The following is a 23,739-nucleotide window of genomic DNA, read 5'->3' as shown; positions in this document are numbered from 1 at the left end:
GATCCGAAAGGGCAGAAAAAATTTGCGGAACCTGTTTCCCTGCTCTAGATTTTGAACAAGCTGCAGAAACCTGAGTGCACCTCAGGAGAGAAAAAAAAGGCAAAAACTGTAACCCGCGGGTCAGGATTTTTTCAAAAAAATGAAAAGTATCCAAAGCGTCTCAAACTCATATCACATGATGCCCGAGATCCGAAAGGGCAGAAAAAGTTTGCGGAACCTGTTTCCCTGCTCTAGATTCTGAACAAGCTACAGAAACGTGAGTGCAGCTCAGGAGAGAAAAAGCAGGCAAAAAGTGTGACCCGCGGGTCAGGATTTTTTCAAAAAAATGAAAAGTATCCAAAGCGTCTCAAACTCATATCACATGATGCCCGAGATCCGAAAGGGCAGAAAAAGTTTGAGGAACCTGTTTCCCTGCTCTAGATTCTGAACAAGCTACAGAAACCTGAGTGCAGCTCAGGAGAGAAAAAAAAGGCAAAAACTGTGACCCGCGGGTCAGGATTTTTTCAAAAAAATGAAAAGTATCCAAAGCGTCTCAAACTCACATCATATGATGCCCGAGATCCAAAAGGGCAGAAAAAGTTTGCGGAACCTGTTTCTCTGCTCTAGATTCTGAACAAGCTACAGAAACCTGAGTGCAGCTCAGGAGAGAAAAAGCAGGTAAAAAGTGTGACCGGCGGGTCAGGATTTTTTCAAAAAAATGAAAAGTATCCAAAGCGTCTCAAACTCACATCATATGATGCCTGAGATCCGAAAGGGCAGAAAAAGTTTGCGGAACCTGTTTCCCTGCTCTAGATTTTGAACAAGCTGCAGAAACCTGAGTGCACCTCAGGAGAGAAAAAAAAGGCAAAAACTGTGACCCGCGGGTCAGGATTTTTTCAAAAAAATGAAAAGTATCCAAAGCGTCTCAAACTCATATCATATGATGCCCGAGATCCGAAAGGGCAGAAAAAGTTTGAGGAATCTGTTTCCCTGCTCTAGATTCTGAACAAGCTACAGAAACCTGAGTGCAGCTCAGTAGAGAAAAAGCAGGAAAAAAGTGTGACCCGCGGGTCAGGATTTTTTCAAAAAAATGAAAAGTATCCAAAGCGTCTCAAACTCGCGTCATATGATGCCCGAGATCTGAAAGGGCAGAAAAAATTTGCGGAACCTGTTTCCCTGCTTTAGATTCTGAACAAGCTGCAAAAACATGAGTGCAGCTCAGGAGAGGAAAAGCAGGCAAAAAGTGTGACCCGCGGGTCAGGATTTTTTCAAAAAAATGAAAAGTATCCAAAGCGTCTCAAACTCACGTCATATGATGCCCGAGATCCGAAAGGGCAGAAAAAGTTTGCGGAAACTGTTTCCCTGCTCTAGATTTTGAACAAGCTGCAGAAAACTGAATGCACCTCAGGAGAGAAAAAGCAGGCAAAAAGTGTGACCCGCGGGTCAGGATTTTTTCAAAAAAATGAAAAGTATCCAAAGCGTCTCAAACTCATATCATATGATGCCCGAGATCCGAAAGGGCAGAAAAAGTTTGAGGAACCTGTTTCCCTGCTCTAGATTCTGAACAAGCTACAGAAACCTGAGTGCACCTCAGGAGAGAAAAAGCAGGAAAAAAGTGTGACCCGCGGGTCAGGATTTTTTCAAAAAAATGAAAAGTATCCAAAGCGTCTCAAACTCGCGTCATATGATGCCCGAGATCCGAAAGGGCAGAAAAAGTTTGCGGAACCTGTTTCTCTGCTCTAGATTCTGAACAAGCTACAGAAACCTGAGTGCACCTCCGGAGAGAAAAAGCAGGCAAAAAGTGTGACCCGCGGGTCAGGATTTTTTCAAAAAAATGAAAAGTATCCAAAGCGTCTCAAACTCACGTCATATGATGCCCGAGATCCGAAAGGGCAGAAAAATTTGCGGAACCTGTTTCCCTGCTCTAGATTCTGAACAAGCTGCAGAAACCTGAGTGCAGCTCAGTAGAGAAAAAGCAGGCAAAAACTGTGACCCGCGGGCCAGGATTTTTTCAAAAAAATGAAAAGTATCCAAAGCGTCTCAAACTGACGTCATATGATGCCCGAGATCCAAAAGGGCAGAAAAAGTTTGCGGAACCTGTTTCTCTGCTCTAGATTCTGAACAAGCTACAGAAACCTGAGTGCAGCTCAGGAGAGAAAAAGCAGGCAAAAAGTGTGACCCGCGGGTCAGGATTTTTTCAAAAAAATGAAAAGTATCCAAATCGTCTCAAACTCGCGTCATATGATGCCCGAGATCTGAAAGGGCAGAAAAAATTTGCGGAACCTGTTTCCCTGCTTTAGATTCTGAACAAGCTGCAAAAACATGAGTGCAGCTCAGGAAAGAAAAAGAAGACAAAAAGTGTGACCCGCGGGTCAGGATTTTTTCAAAAAAATGAAAAGTATCCAAAGCGTCTCAAACTCACATCATATGATGCCCGAGATCCGAAAGGGCAGAAAAAGTTTGCGGAACCTGTTTCCCTGCTCTAGATTTTGAACAAGCTGCAGAAACCTGAGTGCACCTCCGGTGAAAAAAAAAAGGCAAAAACTGTGACCCGCGGGTCAGGATTTTTTCAAAAAAATGAAAAGTATCCAAAGCGTCTCAAACTCACGTCATATGATGCCCGAGATCCGAAAGGGCAGAAAAAGTTTGCAGAACCTGTTTCTCTGCTCTAGATTCTGAACAAGCTACAGAAACCTGAGTGCATCTCAGGAGAGAAAAAGCAGGCAAAAAGTGTGACCCGCCGGTCAGGATTTTTTCAAAAAAATGAAAAGTATCCAAAGCGTCTCAAACTCGCGTCATATGATGCCCGAGATCCGAAAGGGCAGAAAAAGTTTGCGGAACCTGTTTCTCTGCTCTAGATTCTGAACAAGCTACAGAAACCTGAGTGCAGCTCAGGAGAGAAAAAGCAGGAAAAAAGTGTGACCGGCGGGTCAGGATTTTTTCAAAAAAATGGAAAGTATCCAAAGCGTCTCAAACTCACGTCATATGATGCCCGAGATCTCAAAGGGCAGAAAAAAATTGCGGAACCTGTTTCCCTGCTTTATATTCTGAACAAGCTGCAAAAACCTGAGTGCAGCTCAGGAGAGAAAAAGCAGGCAAAAAGTGTGACCCGCGGGTCAGGATTTTTTCAAAAAAATGAAAAGTATCCAAAGCGTCTCAAACTCATATCATATGATGCCCGAGATCCAAAAGGGCAGAAAAAGTTTGAGGAACCTGTTTCCCTGCTCTAGATTCTGAACAAGCTACAGAAACCTGAGTGCAGCTCAGTAGAGAAAAAGCAGGCAAAAACTGTGACCCGCGGGTCAGGATTTTTTCAAAAAAATGAAAAGTATCCAAAGCGTCTCAAACTCACGTCATATGATGCCCGAGATCCGAAAGGGCAGAAAAAGTTTGCGGAAACTGTTTCCCTGCTCTAGATTTTGAACAAGCTGCAGAAAACTGAATGCACCTCAGGAGAGAAAAAAAAGGCAAAAACTGTGACCCGCGGGTCAGGATTTTTTCAAAAAAATGAAAAGTATCCAAAGCGTCTCAAACTCATATCATATGATGCCCGAGATCCGAAAGGGCAGAAAAAGTTTGCGGAACCTGTTTCTCTGCTCTAGATTCTGAACAAGCTACAGAAACCTGAGTGCACCTCCGGAGAGAAAAAGCAGGCAAAAAGTGTGACCCGCGGGTCAGGATTTTTTCAAAAAAATGAAAAGTATCCAAAGCGTCTCAAACTCACGTCATATGATGCCCGAGATCCGAAAGGGCAGAAAAAGTTTGCAGAACCTGTTTCCCTGCTTTATATTCTGAACAAGCTGCAAAAACCTGAGTGCAGCTCAGGAGAGAAAAAGCAGGCAAAAAGTGTGACCCGCGGGTCAGGATTTTTTCAAAAAAATGAAAAGTATCCAAAGCGTCTCAAACTCATATCATATGATGCCCGAGATCCGAAAGGGCAGAAAAAGTTTGCGGAACCTGTTTCTCTGCTCTAGATTCTGAACAAGCTACAGAAACCTGAGTGCACCTCCGGAGAGAAAAAGCAGGCAAAAAGTGTGACCCGCGGGTCAGGATTTTTTCAAAAAAATGAAAAGTATCCAAAGCGTCTCAAACTCACGTCATATGATGCCCGAGATCCGAAAGGGCAGAAAAAGTTTGCGGAACCTGTTTCCCTGCTCTAGATTTTGAACAAGCTGCAGAAACCTGAGTGCAGCTCAGTAGAGAAAAAGCAGGCAAAAACTGTGACCCGCGGGCCAGGATTTTTTCAAAAAAATGAAAAGTATCCAAAGCGTCTCAAACTCACGTCATATGATGCCCGAGATCCAAAAGGGCAGAAAAAGTTTGCGGAACCTGTTTCTCTGCTCTAGATTCTGAACAAGCTACAGAAACCTGAGTGCAGCTCAGGAGAGAAAAAGCAGGCAAAAAGTGTGACCCGCGGGTCAGGATTTTTTCAAAAAAATGAAAAGTATCCAAATCGTCTCAAACTCGCGTCATATGATGCCCGAGATCTGAAAGGGCAGAAAAAATTTGCGGAACCTGTTTCCCTGCTTTAGATTCTGAACAAGCTGCAAAAACATGAGTGCAGCTCAGGAAAGAAAAAGCAGACAAAAAGTGTGACCCGCGGGTCAGGATTTTTTCAAAAAAATGAAAAGTATCCAAAGCGTCTCAAACTCACATCATATGATGCCCGAGATCCGAAAGGGCAGAAAAAGTTTGCGGAACCTGTTTCCCTGCTCTAGATTTTGAACAAGCTGCAGAAACCTGAGTGCACCTCCGGTGAAAAAAAAAAGGCAAAAACTGTGACCCGCGGGTCAGGATTTTTTCAAAAAAATGAAAAGTATCCAAAGCGTCTCAAACTCACGTCATATGATGCCCGAGATCCGAAAGGGCAGAAAAAGTTTGAGGAACCTGTTTCCCTGCTCTAGATTTTGAACAAGCTGCAGAAACCTGAGTGCACCTCAGGAGAGAAAAAAAAGGCAAAAACTGTGACCCGCGGGTCAGGATTTTTTCAAAAAAATGAAAAGTATCCAAAGCGTCTCAAACTCACATCATATGATGCCCGAGATCCGAAAGGGCAGAAAAAGTTTGCGGAACCTGTTTCTCTGCTCTAGATTCTGAACAAGCTACAGAAACCTGAGTGCACCTCCGGAGAGAAAAAGCAGGCAAAAAGTGTGACCCGCGGGTCAGGATTTTTTCAAAAAAATGAAAAGTATCCAAAGCGTCTCAAACTCACGTCATATGATGCCCGAGATCCGAAAGGGCAGAAAAAGTTTGCAGAACCTGTTTCCCTGCTTTATATTCTGAACAAGCTGCAAAAACCTGAGTGCAGCTCAGGAGAGAAAAAGCAGGCAAAAAGTGTGACCCGCGGGTCAGGATTTTTTCAAAAAAATGAAAAGTATCCAAAGCGTCTCAAACTCATATCATATGATGCCCGAGATCCGAAAGGGCAGAAAAAGTTTGCGGAACCTGTTTCTCTGCTCTAGATTCTGAACAAGCTACAGAAACCTGAGTGCACCTCCGGAGAGAAAAAGCAGGCAAAAAGTGTGACCCGCGGGTCAGGATTTTTTCAAAAAAATGAAAAGTATCCAAAGCGTCTCAAACTCACGTCATATGATGCCCGAGATCCGAAAGGGCAGAAAAAGTTTGCGGAACCTGTTTCCCTGCTCTAGATTTTGAACAAGCTGCAGAAACCTGAGTGCAGCTCAGTAGAGAAAAAGCAGGCAAAAACTGTGACCCGCGGGCCAGGATTTTTTCAAAAAAATGAAAAGTATCCAAAGCGTCTCAAACTCACGTCATATGATGCCCGAGATCCAAAAGGGCAGAAAAAGTTTGCGGAACCTGTTTCTCTGCTCTAGATTCTGAACAAGCTACAGAAACCTGAGTGCAGCTCAGGAGAGAAAAAGCAGGCAAAAAGTGTGACCCGCGGGTCAGGATTTTTTCAAAAAAATGAAAAGTATCCAAATCGTCTCAAACTCGCGTCATATGATGCCCGAGATCTGAAAGGGCAGAAAAAATTTGCGGAACCTGTTTCCCTGCTTTAGATTCTGAACAAGCTGCAAAAACATGAGTGCAGCTCAGGAAAGAAAAAGCAGACAAAAAGTGTGACCCGCGGGTCAGGATTTTTTCAAAAAAATGAAAAGTATCCAAAGCGTCTCAAACTCACATCATATGATGCCCGAGATCCGAAAGGGCAGAAAAAGTTTGCGGAACCTGTTTCCCTGCTCTAGATTTTGAACAAGCTGCAGAAACCTGAGTGCACCTCCGGTGAAAAAAAAAAGGCAAAAACTGTGACCCGCGGGTCAGGATTTTTTCAAAAAAATGAAAAGTATCCAAAGCGTCTCAAACTCACGTCATATGATGCCCGAGATCCGAAAGGGCAGAAAAAGTTTGAGGAACCTGTTTCCCTGCTCTAGATTTTGAACAAGCTGCAGAAACCTGAGTGCACCTCAGGAGAGAAAAAAAAGGCAAAAACTGTGACCCGCGGGTCAGGATTTTTTCAAAAAAATGAAAAGTATCCAAAGCGTCTCAAACTCACATCATATGATGCCCGAGATCCGAAAGGGCAGAAAAAGTTTGCAGAACCTGTTTCTCTGCTCTAGATTCTGAACAAGCTACAGAAACCTGAGTGCATCTCAGGAGAGAAAAAGCAGGCAAAAAGTGTGACCCGCCGGTCAGGATTTTTTCAAAAAAATGAAAAGTATCCAAAGCGTCTCAAACTCGCGTCATATGATGCCCGAGATCCGAAAGGGCAGAAAAAGTTTGCGGAACCTGTTTCTCTGCTCTAGATTCTGAACAAGCTACAGAAACCTGAGTGCAGCTCAGGAGAGAAAAAGCAGGAAAAAAGTGTGACCCGCGGGTCAGGATTTTTTCAAAAAAATGGAAAGTATCCAAAGCGTATCAAACTCACGTCATATGATGCCCGAGATCTGAAAGGGCAGAAAAAATTTGCGGAACCTGTTTCCCTGCTTTATATTCTGAACAAGCTGCAAAAGCCTGAGTGCAGCTCAGGAGAGAAAAAGCAGGCAAAAAGTGTGACCCGCGGGTCAGGATTTTTTCAAAAAAATGAAAAGTATCCAAAGCGTCTCAAACTCACGTCATATGATGCCCGAGATCCGAAAGGGGAGAAAAAGTTTGCGGAACCTGTTTCCCTGCTTTAGATTCTGAACAAGCTGCAGAAAGCTGAGTGCACCTCAGGAGAGAAAAAAAAGGCAAAAACTGTGACCCGCGGGTCAGGATTTTTTCAAAAAAATGAAAAGTATCCAAAGCATCTCAAACTCATATCACATGATGCCCGAGATCCAAAAGGGCAGAAAAAGTTTGAGGAACCTGTTTCCCTGCTCTAGATTCTGAACAAGCTACAGAAACCTGCGTGCAGCTCAGTAGAGAAAAAGCAGGCAAAAACTGTGACCGGCGGGTCAGGATTTTTTCAAAAAAATGGAAAGTATCCAAAGCGTCTCAAACTCACGTCATATGATGCCCGAGATCTCAAAGGGCAGAAAAAAATTGCGGAACCTGTTTCCCTGCTTTATATTCTGAACAAGCTGCAAAAACCTGAGTGCAGCTCAGGAGAGAAAAAGCAGGCAAAAAGTGTGACCCGCGGGTCAGGATTTTTTCAAAAAAATGAAAAGTATCCAAAGCGTCTCAAACTCGCGTCATATGATGCCCGAGATCCGAAAGGGCAGAAAAAGTTTGCGGAACCTGTTTCTCTGCTCTAGATTCTGAACAAGCTACAGAAACCTGAGTGCAGCTCAGGAGAGAAAAAGCAGGCAAAACGTGTGACCCGTGGGTCAGGATTTTTTCAAAAAAATGAAAAGTATCCAAAGCGTCTCAAACTCACGTCATATGATGCCCGAGATCCGAAAGGGCAGAAAAAGTTTGCGGAACCTGTTTCCCTGCTCTAGATTTTGAACAAGCTGCAGAAACCTGAGTGCACCTCAGGAGAGAAAAAGCAGGCAAAAAGTGTGACCCGCGGGTCAGGATTTTTTCAAAAAAATGAAAAGTATCCAAAGCGTCTCAAACTTGCGTCATATGATGCCCGAGATCCGAAAGGTAGAAAAAGTTTGCGGAACCTGTTTCTTTGCTCTAGATTCTGAAGAAGCTACAGAAACCTGAGTGCACCTGAGGAGAGAAAAAGGAGGAAAAAAGTGTGACCCGCGGGTCAGGATTTTTTCAAAAAAATGAAAAGTATCCAAAGCGTCTCAAACTCACGTCATATGATGCCCGAGATCCGAAAGGGCAGAAAAAATTTGCGGAACTTGTTTCCCTGCTCTAGATTTTGAACAAGCTGCAGAAACCTGAGTGCACCTCCGGAGAGAAAAAGCAGGCAAAAACTATGACCCGCGGGGTCAGGATTTTTTCAAAAAAATGAAAAGTATCCAAAGCGTCTCAAACTCACGTCATATGATGCCCGAGATCCGAAAGGGCAGAAAAAATTTGCGGAACCTGTTTCGCTGCTCTAGATTCTGAACAAGCTGCAGAAACCTGAGTGCACCTCAGGAGAGAAAAAAAAGGCAAAAAGTGTGACCCGCGGGTCAGGATTTTTTCAAAAAAATGAAAAGTATCCAAAGCGTCTCAAACTCACATCATATGATGCCCGAGATCCGAAAGGGCAGAAAAAGTTTGCGGAACCTGTTTCCCTGCTCTAGATTCTGAACAAGCTACAGAAACCTGAGTGCAGCTCAGTAGAGAAAAAGCAGGAAAAAAGTGTGACCCGCGGGTCAGGATTTTTTCAAAAAAATGAAAAGTATCCAAAGCGTCTCAAACTCACGTCATATGATGCCCGAGATCCGAAAGGGCAGAAAAAGTTTGTGGAACCTGTTTCTCTGCTCTAGATTCTGAACAAGCTACAGAAACCTGAGTGCAGCTCAGGAGAGGAAAAGCAGGCAAAAAGTGTGACCCGCGGGTCAGGATTTTTTCAAAAAAATGAAAAGTATCCAAAGCGTCTCAAACTCACGTCATATGATGCCCGAGATCCGAAAGGGCAGAAAAAGTTTGCGGAAACTGTTTCCCTGCTCTAGATTTTGAACAAGCTGCAGAAAACTGAATGCACCTCAGGAGAGAAAAAAAAGGCAAAAAGTGTGACCCGCGGGTCAGGATTTTTTCAAAAAAATGAAAAGTATCCAAAGCGTCTCAAACTCATATCATATGATGCCCGAGATCCGAAAGGGCAGAAAAAGTTTGAGGAACCTGTTTCCCTGCTCTAGATTCTGAACAAGCTACAGAAACCTGAGTGCACCTCAGGAGAGAAAAAGCAGGAAAAAAGTGTGACCCGCGGGTCAGGATTTTTTCAAAAAAATGAAAAGTATCCAAAGCGTCTCAAACTCGCGTCATATGATGCCCGAGATCCGAAAGGGCAGAAAAAGTTTGCGGAATCTGTTTCCCTGCTCTAGATTTTGAACAAGCTGCAGAAACCTGAGTGTACCTCCGTTGAGAAAAAAAAGGCAAAAACTGTGACCCGCGGGTCAGGATTTTTTCAAAAAAATGAAAAGTATCCAAAGCGTCTCAAACTCACATCATATGATGCCCGAGATCCGAAAGGGCAGAAAAAATTTGCGGAACCTGTTTCCCTGCTCTAGATTCTGAGCAAGCTACAGAAACCTGACTGCAGCTCAGTAGAGAAAAAGCAGGCAAAAACTGTGACCCGCGGGTCAGGATTTTTTCAAAAAAATGAAAAGTATCCAAAGCGTCTCAAACTCACATCATATGATGCCCGAGATCCGAAAGGGCAGAAAAAATTTGCGGAACCTGTTTCCCTGCTCTAGATTCTGAACAAGCTACAGAAACCTGAGTGCAGCTCAGGAGAGAAAAAGCAGGCAAAAAGTGTGACCCGCGGGTCAGGATTTTTTCAAAAAAATGGAAAGTATCCAAAGCGTCTCAAACTCACATCATATGATGCCCGAGATCCGAAAGGGCAGAAAAAGTTTGCGGAACCTGTTTCCCTGCTCTAGATTTTGAACAAGCTGCAGAAACCTGAGTGTACCTCCGGTGAGAAAAAAAAGGCAAAAACTGTGACCCGCGGGTCAGGATTTTTTCAAAAAAATGAAAAGTATCCAAAGCGTCTCAAACTCACATCATATGATGCCCGAGATCCGAAAGGGCAGAAAAAATTTGCGGAACCTGTTTCCCTGCTCTAGATTCTGAACAAGCTACAGAAACCTGAGTGCAGCTCAGTAGAGAAAAAGCAGGAAAAAAGTGTGACCCGCGGGTCAGGATTTTTTCAAAAAAATGAAAAGTATCCAAAGCGTCTCAAACTCACGTCATATGATGCCCGAGATCCAAAAGGGCAGAAAAAGTTTGCGGAACCTGTTTCTCTGCTCTAGATTCTGAACAAGCTACAGAAACCTGAGTGCAGCTCAGGAGAGAAAAAGCAGGCAAAAAGTGTGACCCGCGGGTCAGGATTTTTTCAAAAAAATGAAAAGTATCCAAAGCATCTCAAACTCACGTCATATGATGCCCGAGATCCGAAAGGGCAGAAAAAGTTTGCGGAACCTGTTTCCCTGCTCTAGATTTTGAACAAGCTGCAGAAACCTGAGTGCACCTCAGGAGAGAAAAAGCAGGCAAAAATTGTGACCCGCGGGTCAGGATTTTTTCAAAAAAATGAAAAGTATCCCAAGCGTCTCAGACTCATATCACATGATGCCCGAGATCCGAAAGGGCAGAAAAAGTTTGAGGAACCTGTTTCCCTGCTCTAGATTCTGAACAAGCTACAGAAACCTGAGTGCAGCTCAGGAGAGAAAAAAAAGGCAAAAACTGTGACCCGCGGGTCAGGATTTTTTCAAAAAAATGAAAAGTATCCAAAGCGTCTCAAACTCACGTCATATGATGCCCGAGATCCAAAAGGGCAGAAAAAGTTTGCGGAACCTGTTTCTCTGCTCTAGATTCTGAACAAGCTACAGAAACCTGAGTGCAGCTCAGGAGAGAAAAAGCAGGCAAAAAGTGTGACCCGCGGGTCAGGATTTTTTCAAAGAAATGAAAAGTATCCAAAGCGTCTCAAACTCATATCATATGATGCCCGAGATCCGAAAGGGCAGAAAAAGTTTGAGGAACCTGTTTCCCTGCTCTAGATTCTGGACAAGCTACAGAAACCTGAGTGCAGCTCAGTAGAGAAAAAGCAGGAAAAAACTGTGACCCGCGGGTCAGGATTTTTTCAAAAAAATGAAAAGTATCCAAAGCGTCTCAAACTCGCGTCATATGATGCCCGAGATCTGAAAGGGCAGAAAAAATTTGCGGAACCTGTTTCCCTGCTTTAGATTCTGAACAAGCTGCAAAAACATGAGTGCAGCTCAGGAAAGAAAAAGCAGGCAAAAAGTGTGACCCGCGGGTCAGGATTTTTTCAAAAAAATGAAAAGTATCCAAAGCGTCTCAAACTCACGTCATATGATGCCCGAGATCCGAAAGGGCAGAAAAAGTTTGCGGAAACTGTTTCCCTGCTCTAGATTTTGAACAAGCTGCAGAAACCTGAGTGCACCTCAGGAGAGAAAAAGAAGGCAAAAACTGTGACCCGCGGGTCAGGATTTTTTCAAAAAAATGAAAAGTATCCAAAGCGTCTCAAACTCATATCATATGATGCCCGAGATCCGAAAGGGCAGAAAAAGTTTGAGGAACCTGTTTCCCTGCTCTAGATTCTGAACAAGCTACAGAAACCTGAGTGCACCTCAGTAGAGAAAAAGCAGGAAAAAAGTGTGACCCGCAGGTCAGGATTTTTTCAAAAAAATGAAAAGTATCCAAAGCGTCTCAAACTCGCGTCATATGATGCCCGAGATCCGAAAGGGCAGAAAAAGTTTGCGGAACCTGTTTCCCTGCTTTAGATTCTGAACAAGCTGCAGAAAGCTGAGTGCACCTCAGGAGAGAAAAAAAAGGCAAAAACTGTGACCCGCGGGTCAGGATTTTTTCAAAAAAATGAAAAGTATCCAAAGCGTCTCAAACTCATATCACATGATGCCCGAGATCCGAAAGGGCAGAAAAAGTTTGAGGACCCTGTTTCCCTGCTCTAGATTCTGAACAAGCTACAGAAACCTGAGTGCACCTCAGGAGAGAAAAAGCAGGAAAAAAGTGTGACCCGCGGGTCAGGATTTTTTCAAAAAAATGAAAAGTATCCAAAGCGTCTCAAACTCGCGTCATATGATGCCCGAGATCCGAAAGGGCAAAAAAGTTTGCGGAACCTGTTTCTCTGCTCTAGATTCTGAACAAGCTACAGAAACCTGAGTGCAGCTCAGGAGAGAAAAAGCAGGCAAAAAGTGTGACCCGCGGGTCAGGATTTTTTCAAAAAAATGAAAAGTATCCAAAGCGTCTCAAACTCACGTCATATGATGCCCGAGATCCGAAAGGGCAGAAAAAGTTTGCGGAACCTGTTTCCCTGCTCTAGATTCTGAACAAGCTACAGAAACCTGAGTGCACCTCAGGAGAGAAAAAGCAGGCAAAAAGTGTGACCCGCGGGTCAGGATTTTTTCAAAAAAATGAAAAGTATCCAAAGCGTCTCAAACTCACATCATATGATGCCCGAGATCCGAAAGGGCAGAAAAAGTTTGCGGAACCTGTTTCCCTGCTCTAGATTCTGAACAAGCTACAGAAACCTGAGTGCAGCTCAGTAGAGAAAAAGCAGGAAAAAAGTGTGACCGGCGGGTCAGGATTTTTTCAAAAAAATGAAAAGTATCCAAATCGTCTCAAACTCACGTCATATGATGCCCGAGATCCAAAAGGGCAGAAAAAGTTTGCGGAACCTGTTTCTCTGCTCTAGATTCTGAACAAGCTACAGAAACCTGAGTGCAGCTCAGGAGAGAAAAAGCAGGCAAAAAGTGTGACCCGCGGGTCAGGATTTTTTCAAAAAAATGAAAAGTATCCAAAGCATCTCAAACTCACGTCATATGATGCCCGAGATCCGAAAGGGCAGAAAAAGTTTGCGGAACCTGTTTCCCTGCTCTAGATTTTGAACAAGCTGCAGAAACCTGAGTGCACCTCAGGAGAGAAAAAGCAGGCAAAAATTGTGACCCGCGGGTCAGGATTTTTTCAAAAAAATGAAAAGTATCCCAAGCGTCTCAGACTCATATCACATGATGCCCGAGATCCGAAAGGGCAGAAAAAGTTTGAGGAACCTGTTTCCCTGCTCTAGATTCTGAACAAGCTACAGAAACCTGAGTGCAGCTCAGGAGAGAAAAAAAAGGCAAAAACTGTGACCCGCGGGTCAGGATTTTTTCAAAAAAATGAAAAGTATCCAAAGCGTCTCAAACTCACGTCATATGATGCCCGAGATCCAAAAGGGCAGAAAAAGTTTGCGGAACCTGTTTCTCTGCTCTAGATTCTGAACAAGCTACAGAAACCTGAGTGCAGCTCAGGAGAGAAAAAGCAGGCAAAAAGTGTGACCCGCGGGTCAGGATTTTTTCAAAGAAATGAAAAGTATCCAAAGCGTCTCAAACTCATATCATATGATGCCCGAGATCCGAAAGGGCAGAAAAAGTTTGAGGAACCTGTTTCCCTGCTCTAGATTCTGGACAAGCTACAGAAACCTGAGTGCAGCTCAGTAGAGAAAAAGCAGGAAAAAAGTGTGACCCGCGGGTCAGGATTTTTTCAAAAAAATGAAAAGTATCCAAAGCGTCTCAAACTCGCGTCATATGATGCCCGAGATCTGAAAGGGCAGAAAAAATTTGCGGAACCTGTTTCCCTGCTTTAGATTCTGAACAAGCTGCAAAAACATGAGTGCAGCTCAGGAAAGAAAAAGCAGGCAAAAAGTGTGACCCGCGGGTCAGGATTTTTTCAAAAAAATGAAAAGTATCCAAAGCGTCTCAAACTCGCGTCATATGATGCCCGAGATCCGAAAGGGCAGAAAAAGTTTGCGGAACCTGTTTCCCTGCTTTAGATTCTGAACAAGCTGCAGAAAGCTGAGTGCACCTCAGGAGAGAAAAAAAAGGCAAAAACTGTGACCCGCGGGTCAGGATTTTTTCAAAAAAATGAAAAGTATCCAAAGCGTCTCAAACTCATATCACATGATGCCCGAGATCCGAAAGGGCAGAAAAAGTTTGAGGACCCTGTTTCCCTGCTCTAGATTCTGAACAAGCTACAGAAACCTGAGTGCACCTCAGGAGAGAAAAAGCAGGAAAAAAGTGTGACCCGCGGGTCAGGATTTTTTCAAAAAAATGAAAAGTATCCAAAGCGTCTCAAACTCGCGTCATATGATGCCCGAGATCCGAAAGGGCAGAAAAAGTTTGCGGAACCTGTTTCTCTGCTCTAGATTCTGAACAAGCTACAGAAACCTGAGTGCAGCTCAGGAGAGAAAAAAAAGGCAAAAACTGTGACCCGCGGGTCAGGATTTTTTCAAAAAAATGAAAAGTATCCAAAGCGTCTCAAACTCACGTCATATGATGCCCGAGATCCGAAAGGGCAGAAAAAGTTTGCGGAAACTGTTTCCCTGCTCTAGATTTTGAACAAGCTGCAGAAACCTGAGTGCACCTCAGGAGAGAAAAAAAAGGCAAAAACTGTGACCCGCGGGTCAGGATTTTTTCAAAAAAATGAAAAGTATCCAAAGCGTCTCAAACTCATATCATATGATGCCCGAGATCCGAAAGGGCAGAAAAAGTTTGAGGAACCTGTTTCCCTGCTCTAGATTCTGAACAAGCTACAGAAACCTGAGTGCACCTCAGTAGAGAAAAAGCAGGAAAAAAGTGTGACCCGCAGATCAGGATTTTTTCAAAAAAATGAAAAGTATCCAAAGCGTCTCAAACTCATATCACATGATGCCCGAGATCCGAAAGGGCAGAAAAAGTTTGCGGAACCTGTTTCCCTGCTCTAGATTCTGAACAAGCTACAGAAACCTGAGTGCACCTCAGGAGAGAAAAAGCAGGAAAAAAGTGTGACCCGCGGGTCAGGATTTTTTCAAAAAAATGAAAAGTATCCAAAGCGTCTCAAACTCGCGTCATATGATGCCCGAGATCCGAAAGGGCAGAAAAAGTTTGCGGAACCTGTTTCTCTGCTCTAGATTCTGAACAAGCTACAGAAACCTGAGTGCAGCTCAGGAGAGAAAAAGCAAGCAAAAAGTGTGACCCCGCGGGTCAGGATTTTTTCAAAAAAATGAAAAGTATCCAAAGCGTCTCAAACTCACGTCATATGATGCCCGAGATCCGAAAGGGCAGAAAAAGTTTGCGGAACCTGTTTCCCTGCTCTAGATTTTGAACAAGCTGCAGAAACCTGAGTGCACCTCAGGAGAGAAAAAGCAGGCAAAAAGTGTGACCCGCGGGTCAGGATTTTTTCAAAAAAATGAAAAGTATCCAAAGCGTCTCAAACTCACGTCATATGATGCCCGAGATCCGAAAGGGCAGAAAAAGTTTGCGGAACCTGTTTCCCTGCTCTAGATTCTGAACAAGCTACAGAAACCTGAGTGCAGCTCAGGAGAGAAAAAGCAGGCAAAAAGTGTGACCCGCGGGTCAGGATTTTTTCAAAAAAATGAAAAGTATCCAAAGCGTCTCAAACTCACATCATATGATGCCCGAGATCCGAAAGGGCAGAAAAAGTTTGCGGAACCTGTTTCCCTGCTCTAGATTTTGAACAAGCTGCAGAAACCTGAGTGCAGCTCAGGAGAGAAAAAAAAGGCAAAAACTGTGACCCGCGGGTCAGGATTTTTTCAAAAAAATGAAAAGTATCCAAAGCGTCTCAAACTCGCGTCATATGATGCCCGAGATCCGAAAGGGCAGAAAAAGTTTGCGGAACCTGTTTCTCTGCTCTAGATTCTGAACAAGCTACAGAAACCTGAGTGCAGCTCAGGAGAGAAAAAAAAGGCAAAAAGTGTGACCCGCGGGTCAGGATTTTTTCAAAAAAATGAAAAGTATCCAAAGCGTCTCAAACTCACGTCATATGATGCCCGAGATCCGAAAGGGCAGAAAAAGTTTGCGGAACCTGTTTCCCTGCTCTAGATTCTGAACAAGCTACAGAAACCTGAGTGCAGCTCAGGAGAGAAAAAGCAGGCAAAAAGTGTGACCCGCGGGTCAGGATTTTTTCAAAAAAATGAAAAGTATCCAAAGCGTCTCAAACTCACGTCATATGATGCCCGAGATCCGAAAGGGCAGAAAAAGTTTGCGGAACCTGTTTCCCTGCTCTAGATTTTGAACAAGCTGCAGAAACCTGAGTGCACCTCAGGAGAGAAAAAGCAGGCAAAAAGTGTGACCCGCCGGTCAGGATTTTTTCAAAAAAATGAAAAGTATCCAAAGCGTCTCAAACTCACGTCATATGATGCCCGAGATCCGAAAGGGCAGAAAAAGTTTGCGGAACCTGTTTCCCTGCTCTAGATTCTGAACAAGCTACAGAAACCTGAGTGCAGCTCAGGAAAGAAAAAGCAGGCAAAAAGTGTGACCCGCGGGTCAGGATTTTTTCAAAAAAATGAAAAGTATCCAAAGCGTCTCAAACTCGCGTCATATGATGCCCGAGATCCGAAAGGGCAGAAAAAGTTTGCGGAACCTGTTTCCCTGCTTTAGATTCTGAACAAGCTGCAGAAAGCTGAGTGCACCTCAGGAGAGAAAAAAAAGGCAAAAACTGTGACCCGCGGGTCAGGATTTTTTCAAAAAAATGAAAAGTATCCAAAGCGTCTCAAACTCATATCACATGATGCCCGAGATCCGAAAGGGCAGAAAAAGTTTGAGGACCCTGTTTCCCTGCTCTAGATTCTGAACAAGCTACAGAAACCTGAGTGCACCTCAGGAGAGAAAAAGCAGGAAAAAAGTGTGACCCGCGGGTCAGGATTTTTTCAAAAAAATGAAAAGTATCCAAAGCGTCTCAAACTCGCGTCATATGATGCCCGAGATCCGAAAGGGCAGAAAAAGTTTGCGGAACCTGTTTCTCTGCTCTAGATTCTGAACAAGCTACAGAAACCTGAGTGCAGCTCAGGAGAGAAAAAAAAGGCAAAAACTGTGACCCGCGGGTCAGGATTTTTTCAAAAAAATGAAAAGTATCCAAAGCGTCTCAAACTCACGTCATATGATGCCCGAGATCCGAAAGGGCAGAAAAAGTTTGCGGAAACTGTTTCCCTGCTCTAGATTTTGAACAAGCTGCAGAAACCTGAGTGCACCTCAGGAGAGAAAAAAAAGGCAAAAACTGTGACCCGCGGGTCAGGATTTTTTCAAAAAAATGAAAAGTATCCAAAGCGTCTCAAACTCATATCATATGATGCCCGAGATCCGAAAGGGCAGAAAAAGTTTGAGGAACCTGTTTCCCTGCTCTAGATTCTGAACAAGCTACAGAAACCTGAGTGCACCTCAGTAGAGAAAAAGCAGGAAAAAAGTGTGACCCGCAGGTCAGGATTTTTTCAAAAAAATGAAAAGTATCCAAAGCGTCTCAAACTCATATCACATGATGCCCGAGATCCGAAAGGGCAGAAAAAGTTTGAGGAACCTGTTTCCCTGCTCTAGATTCTGAACAAGCTACAGAAACCTGAGTGCACCTCAGGAGAGAAAAAGCAGGAAAAAAGTGTGACCCGCGGGTCAGGATTTTTTCAAAAAAATGAAAAGTATCCAAAGCGTCTCAAACTCGCGTCATATGATGCCCGAGATCCGAAAGGGCAGAAAAAGTTTGTGGAACCTGTTTCTCTGCTCTAGATTCTGAACAAGCTACAGAAACCTGAGTGCAGCTCAGGAGAGAAAAAGCAAGCAAAAAGTGTGACCCCGCGGGTCAGGATTTTTTCAAAAAAATGAAAAGTATCCAAAGCGTCTCAAACTCACGTCATATGATGCCCGAGATCCGAAAGGGCAGAAAAAGTTTGCGGAACCTGTTTCCCTGCTCTAGATTTTGAACAAGCTGCAGAAACCTGAGTGCACCTCAGGAGAGAAAAAGCAGGCAAAAAGTGTGACCCGCGGGTCAGGATTTTTTCAAAAAAATGAAAAGTATCCAAAGCGTCTCAAACTCACGTCATATGATGCCCGAGATCCGAAAGGGCAGAAAAAGTTTGCGGAACCTGTTTCCCTGCTCTAGATTCTGAACAAGCTACAGAAAACTGAATGCACCTCAGGAGAGAAAAAAAAGGCAAAAAGTGTGACCCGCGGGTCAGGATTTTTTCAAAAAAATGAAAAGTATCCAAAGCGTCTCAAACTCATATCACATGATGCCCGAGATCCGAAAGGGCAGAAAAAGTTTGAGGAACCTGTTTCCCTGCTCTAGATTCTGAACAAGCTACAGAAACCTGAGTGCAGCTCAGTAGAGAAAAAGCAGGCAAAAACTGTGACCCGCGGGTCAGGATTTTTTCAAAAAAATGAAAAGTATCCAAAGCGTCTCAAACTCACATCATATGATGCCCGAGATCCAAAAGGGCAGAAAAAGTTTGCGGAACCTGTTTCTCTGCTCTAGATTCTGAACAAGCTACAGAAACCTGAGTGCAGCTCAGGAGAGGAAAAGCAGGCAAAAAGTGTGACCCGCGGGTCAGGATTTTTTCAAAAAAATGAAAAGTATCCAAAGCGTCTCAAACTCACGTCATATGATGCCCGAGATCCGAAAGGGCAGAAAAAGTTTGCGGAAACTGTTTCCCTGCTCTAGATTTTGAACAAGCTGCAGAAAACTGAATGCACCTCAGGAGAGAAAAAAAAGGCAAAAAGTGTGACCCGCGGGTCAGGATTTTTTCAAAAAAATGAAAAGTATCCAAAGCGTCTCAAACTCATATCACATGATGCCCGAGATCCGAAAGGGCAGAAAAAGTTTGAGGAACCTGTTTCCCTGCTCTAGATTCTGAACAAGCTACAGAAACCTGAGTGCAGCTCAGTAGAGAAAAAGCAGGCAAAAACTGTGACCCGCGGGTCAGGATTTTTTCAAAAAAATGAAAAGTATCCAAAGCGTCTCAAACTCACATCATATGATGCCCGAGATCCAAAAGGGCAGAAAAAGTTTGCGGAACCTGTTTCTCTGCTCTAGATTCTGAACAAGCTACAGAAACCTGAGTGCAGCTCAGGAAAGAAAAAGCAGGCAAAAAGTGTGACCCGCGGGTCAGGATTTTTTCAAAAAAATGAAAAGTATCCAAAGCGTCTCAAACTCACGTCATATGATGCCCGAGATCCGAAAGGGCAGAAAAAGTTTGCGGAACCTGTTTCCCTGCTCTAGATTTTGAACAAGCTGCAGAAACCTGAGTGCACCTCCGGAGAGAAAAAAAAAGGCAAAAACTGTGACCCGCGGGTCAGGATTTTTTCAAAAAAATGAAAAGTATCCAAAGCGTCTCAAACTCATATCACATGATGCCCGAGATCCGAAAGGGCAGAAAAAGTTTGAGGAACCTGTTTCCCTGCTCTAGATTCTGAACAAGCTACAGAAACCTGAGTGCACCTCAGGAGAGAAAAAGCAGGAAAAAAGTGTGACCCGCGGGTCAGGATTTTTTCAAAAAAATGAAAAGTATCCAAAGCGTCTCAAACTCATATCACATGATGCCCGAGATCCGAAAGGGCAGAAAAAGTTTGAGGAACCTGTTTCCCTGCTCTAGATTTTGAACAAGCTGCAGAAACCTGAGTGCACCTCCGGAGAGAAAAAGCAGGCAAAAACTATGACCCGCGGGGTCAGGATTTTTTCAAAAAAATGAAAAGTATCCAAAGCGTCTCAAACTCACGTCATATGATGCCCGAGATCCGAAAGGGCAGAAAAAGTTTGCGGAACCTGTTTCGCTGCTCTAGATTCTGAACAAGCTGCAGAATCCTGAGTGCAGCTCAGGAGAGAAAAAGCAGGCAAAAAGTGTGACCCGCGGGTCAGGATTTTTTCAAAAAAATGAAAAGTATCCAAAGCGTCTCAAACTCACATCATATGATGCCCGAGATCCGAAAGGGCAGAAAAAGTTTGCGGAACCTGTTTCCCTGCTCTAGATTCTGAACAAGCTACAGAAACCTGAGTGCAGCTCAGTAGAGAAAAAGCAGGAAAAAAGTGTGACCCGCGGGTCAGGATTTTTTCAAAAAAATGAAAAGTATCCAAAGCGTCTCAAACTCACGTCATATGATGCCCGAGATCCGAAAGGGCAGAAAAAGTTTGTGGAACCTGTTTCTCTGCTCTAGATTCTGAACAAGCTACAGAAACCTGAGTGCAGCTCAGGAGAGGAAAAGCAGGCAAAAAGTGTGACCCGCGGGTCAGGATATTTTCAAAAAAATGAAAAGTATCCAAAGCGTCTCAAACTCACGTCATATGATGCCCGAGATCCGAAAGGGCAGAAAAAGTTTGCGGAAACTGTTTCCCTGCTCTAGATTTTGAACAAGCTGCAGAAAACTGAATGCACCTCAGGAGAGAAAAAAAAGGCAAAAACTGTGACCCGCGGGTCAGGATTTTTTCAAAAAAATGAAAAGTATCCAAAGCGTCTCAAACTCATATCATATGATGCCCGAGATCCGAAAGGGCAGAAAAAGTTTGAGGAACCTGTTTCCCTGCTCTAGATTCTGAACAAGCTACAGAAACCTGAGTGCACCTCCGGAGAGAAAAAGCAGGAAAAAAGTGTGACCCGCGGGTCAGGATTTTTTCAAAAAAATGAAAAGTATCCAAAGCGTCTCAAGCTGGCGTCATATGATGCCCGAGATCCGAAAGGGCAGAAAAAGTTTGCGGAACCTGTTTCTCTGCTCTAGATTCTGAACAAGCTACAGAAACCTGAGTGCACCTCCGGAGAGAAAAAGCAGGCAAAAAGTGTGACCCGCGGGTCAGGATTTTTTCAAAAAAATGAAAAGTATCCAAAGCGTCTCAAACTCACGTCATATGATGCCCGAGATCCGAAAGGGCAGAAAAAGTTTGCGGAACCTGTTTCCCTGCTCTAGATTTTGAACAAGCTGCAGAAACCTGAGTGCAGCTCAGTAGAGAAAAAGCAGGCAAAAACTGTGACCCGCGGGCCAGGATTTTTTCAAAAAAATGAAAAGTATCCAAAGCGTCTCAAACTCACGTCATATGATGCCCGAGATCCAAAAGGGCAGAAAAAGTTTGCGGAACCTGTTTCTCTGCTCTAGATTCTGAACAAGCTACAGAAACCTGAGTGAAGCTCAGGAGAGAAAGAGCAGCCAAAAAGTGTGACCCGCGGGTCAGGATTTTTTCAAAAAAATGAAAAGTATCCAAAGCGTCTCAAACTCACATCATATGATGCCCGAGATCCGAAAGGGCAGAAAAAGTTTGCGGAACCTGTTTCCCTGCTCTAGATTTTGAACAAGCTGCAGAAACCTGAGTGCACCTCAGGAGAGAAAAAAAAGGCAAGAACTGTGACCGGCGGGTCAGGATTTTTTCAAAAAAATGAAAAGTATCCAAATCGTCTCAAACTCGCGTCATATGATGCCCGAGATCTGAAAGGGCAGAAAAAATTTGCGGAACCTGTTTCCCTGCTTTAGATTCTGAACAAGCTGCAAAAATATGAGTGCAGCTCAGGAAAGAAAAAGCAGGCAAAAAGTGTGACCCGCGGGTCAGGATTTTTTCAAAAAAATGAAAAGTATCCAAAGCGTCTCAAACTCACGTCATATGATGCCCGAGATCCGAAAGGGCAGAAAAAGTTTGCGGAACCTGTTTCCCTGCTCTAGATTTTGAACAAGCTGCAGAAACCTGAGTGCACCTCCGGAGAGAAAAAAAAGGCAAAAACTGTGACCCGCGGGTCAGGATTTTTTCAAAAAAATGAAAAGTATCCAAAGCGTCTCAAACTCATATCACATGATGCCCGAGATCCGAAAGGGCAGAAAAAGTTTGAGGAACCTGTTTCCCTGCTCTAGATTCTGAACAAGCTACAGAAACCTGAGTGCACCTCAGGAGAGAAAAAGCAGGAAAAAAGTGTGACCCGCGGGTCAGGATTTTTTCAAAAAAATGAAAAGTATCCAAAGCGTCTCAAACTCATATCACATGATGCCCGAGATCCGAAAGGGCAGAAAAAGTTTGAGGAACCTGTTTCCCTGCTCTAGATTTTGAACAAGCTGCAGAAACCTGAGTGCACCTCCGGAGAGAAAAAGCAGGCAAAAACTATGACCCGCGGGGTTAGGATTTTTTCAAAAAAATGAAAAGTATCCAAAGCGTCTCAAACTCACGTCATATGATGCCCGAGATCCGAAAGGGCAGAAAAAGTTTGCGGAACCTGTTTCGCTGCTCTAGATTCTGAACAAGCTGCAGAATCCTGAGTGCAGCTATTAGGAGAGAAAAAGCAGGCAAAAAGTGTGACCCGCGGGTCAGGATTTTTTCAAAAAAATGAAAAGTATCCAAAGCGTCTCAAACTCACATCATATGATGCCCGAGATCCGAAAGGGCAGAAAAAGTTTGCGGAACCTGTTTCCCTGCTCTAGATTCTGAACAAGCTACAGAAACCTGAGTGCAGCTCAGTAGAGAAAAAGCAGGAAAAAAGTGTGACCCGCGGGTCAGGATTTTTTCAAAAAAATGAAAAGTATCCAAAGCGTCTCAAACTCACGTCATATGATGCCCGAGATCCAAAAGGGCAGAAAAAGTTTGTGGAACCTGTTTCTCTGCTCTAGATTCTGAACAAGCTACAGAAACCTGAGTGCAGCTCAGGAGAGGAAAAGCAGGCAAAAAGTGTGACCCGCGGGTCAGGATTTTTTCAAAAAAATGAAAAGTATCCAAAGCGTCTCAAACTCACGTCATATGATGCCCGAGATCCGAAAGGGCAGAAAAAGTTTGCGGAAACTGTTTCCCTGCTCTAGATTTTGAACAAGCTGCAGAAAACTGAATGCACCTCAGGAGAGAAAAAAAAGGCAAAAACTGTGACCCGCGGGTCAGGATTTTTTCAAAAAAATGAAAAGTATCCAAAGCGTCTCAAACTCACGTCATATGATGCCCGAGATCCGAAAGGGCAGAAAAAGTTTGCGGAAACTGTTTCCCTGCTCTAGATTTTGAACAAGCTGCAGAAAACTGAATGCACCTCAGGAGAGAAAAAAAAGGCAAAAACTGTGACCCACGGGTCAGGATTTTTTCAAAAAAATGAAAAGTATCCAAAGCGTCTCAAGCTCGCGTCATATGATGCCCGAGATCCGAAAGGGCAGAAAAAGTTTGCGGAACCTGTTTCTCTGCTCTAGATTCTGAACAAGCTACAGAAACCTGAGTGCACCTCCGGAGAGAAAAAGCAGGCAAAAAGTGTGACCCGCGGGTCAGGATTTTTTCAAAAAAATGAAAAGTATCCAAAGCGTCTCAAACTCACGTCATATGATGCCCGAGATCCGAAAGGGCAGAAAAAGTTTGCGGAACCTGTTTCCCTGCTCTAGATTTTGAACAAGCTGCAGAAACCTGAGTGCAGCTCAGTAGAGAAAAAGCAGGCAAAAACTGTGACCCGCGGGCCAGGATTTTTTCAAAAAAATGAAAAGTATCCAAAGCGTCTCAAACTCACGTCATATGATGCCCGAGATCCAAAAGGGCAGAAAAAGTTTGCGGAACCTGTTTCTCTGCTCTAGATTCTGAACAAGCTACAGAAACCTGAGTGCAGCTCAGGAGAGAAAAAGCAGGCAAAAAGTGTGACCCGCGGGTCAGGATTTTTTCAAAAAAATGAAAAGTATCCAAATCGTCTCAAACTCGCGTCATATGATGCCCGAGATCTGAAAGGGCAGAAAAAATTTGCGGAACCTGTTTCCCTGCTTTAGATTCTGAACAAGCTGCAAAAACATGAGTGCAGCTCAGGAAAGAAAAAGCAGACAAAAAGTGTGACCCGCGGGTCAGGATTTTTTCAAAAAAATGAAAAGTATCCAAAGCGTCTCAAACTCACGTCATATGATGCCCGAGATCCGAAAGGGCAGAAAAAGTTTGCGGAATCTGTTTCCCTGCTCTAGATTTTGAACAAGCTGCAGAAACCTGAGTGTACCTCCGTTGAGAAAAAAAAGGCAAAAACTGTGA

The sequence above is a fragment of the Rhineura floridana genome, chromosome 9, assembly GCF_030035675.1.
Source record: "Rhineura floridana isolate rRhiFlo1 chromosome 9, rRhiFlo1.hap2, whole genome shotgun sequence".
Lineage (NCBI taxonomy): Eukaryota > Metazoa > Chordata > Lepidosauria > Squamata > Rhineuridae > Rhineura > Rhineura floridana.
Note: the sequence above shows the minus strand (reverse complement) of the source record.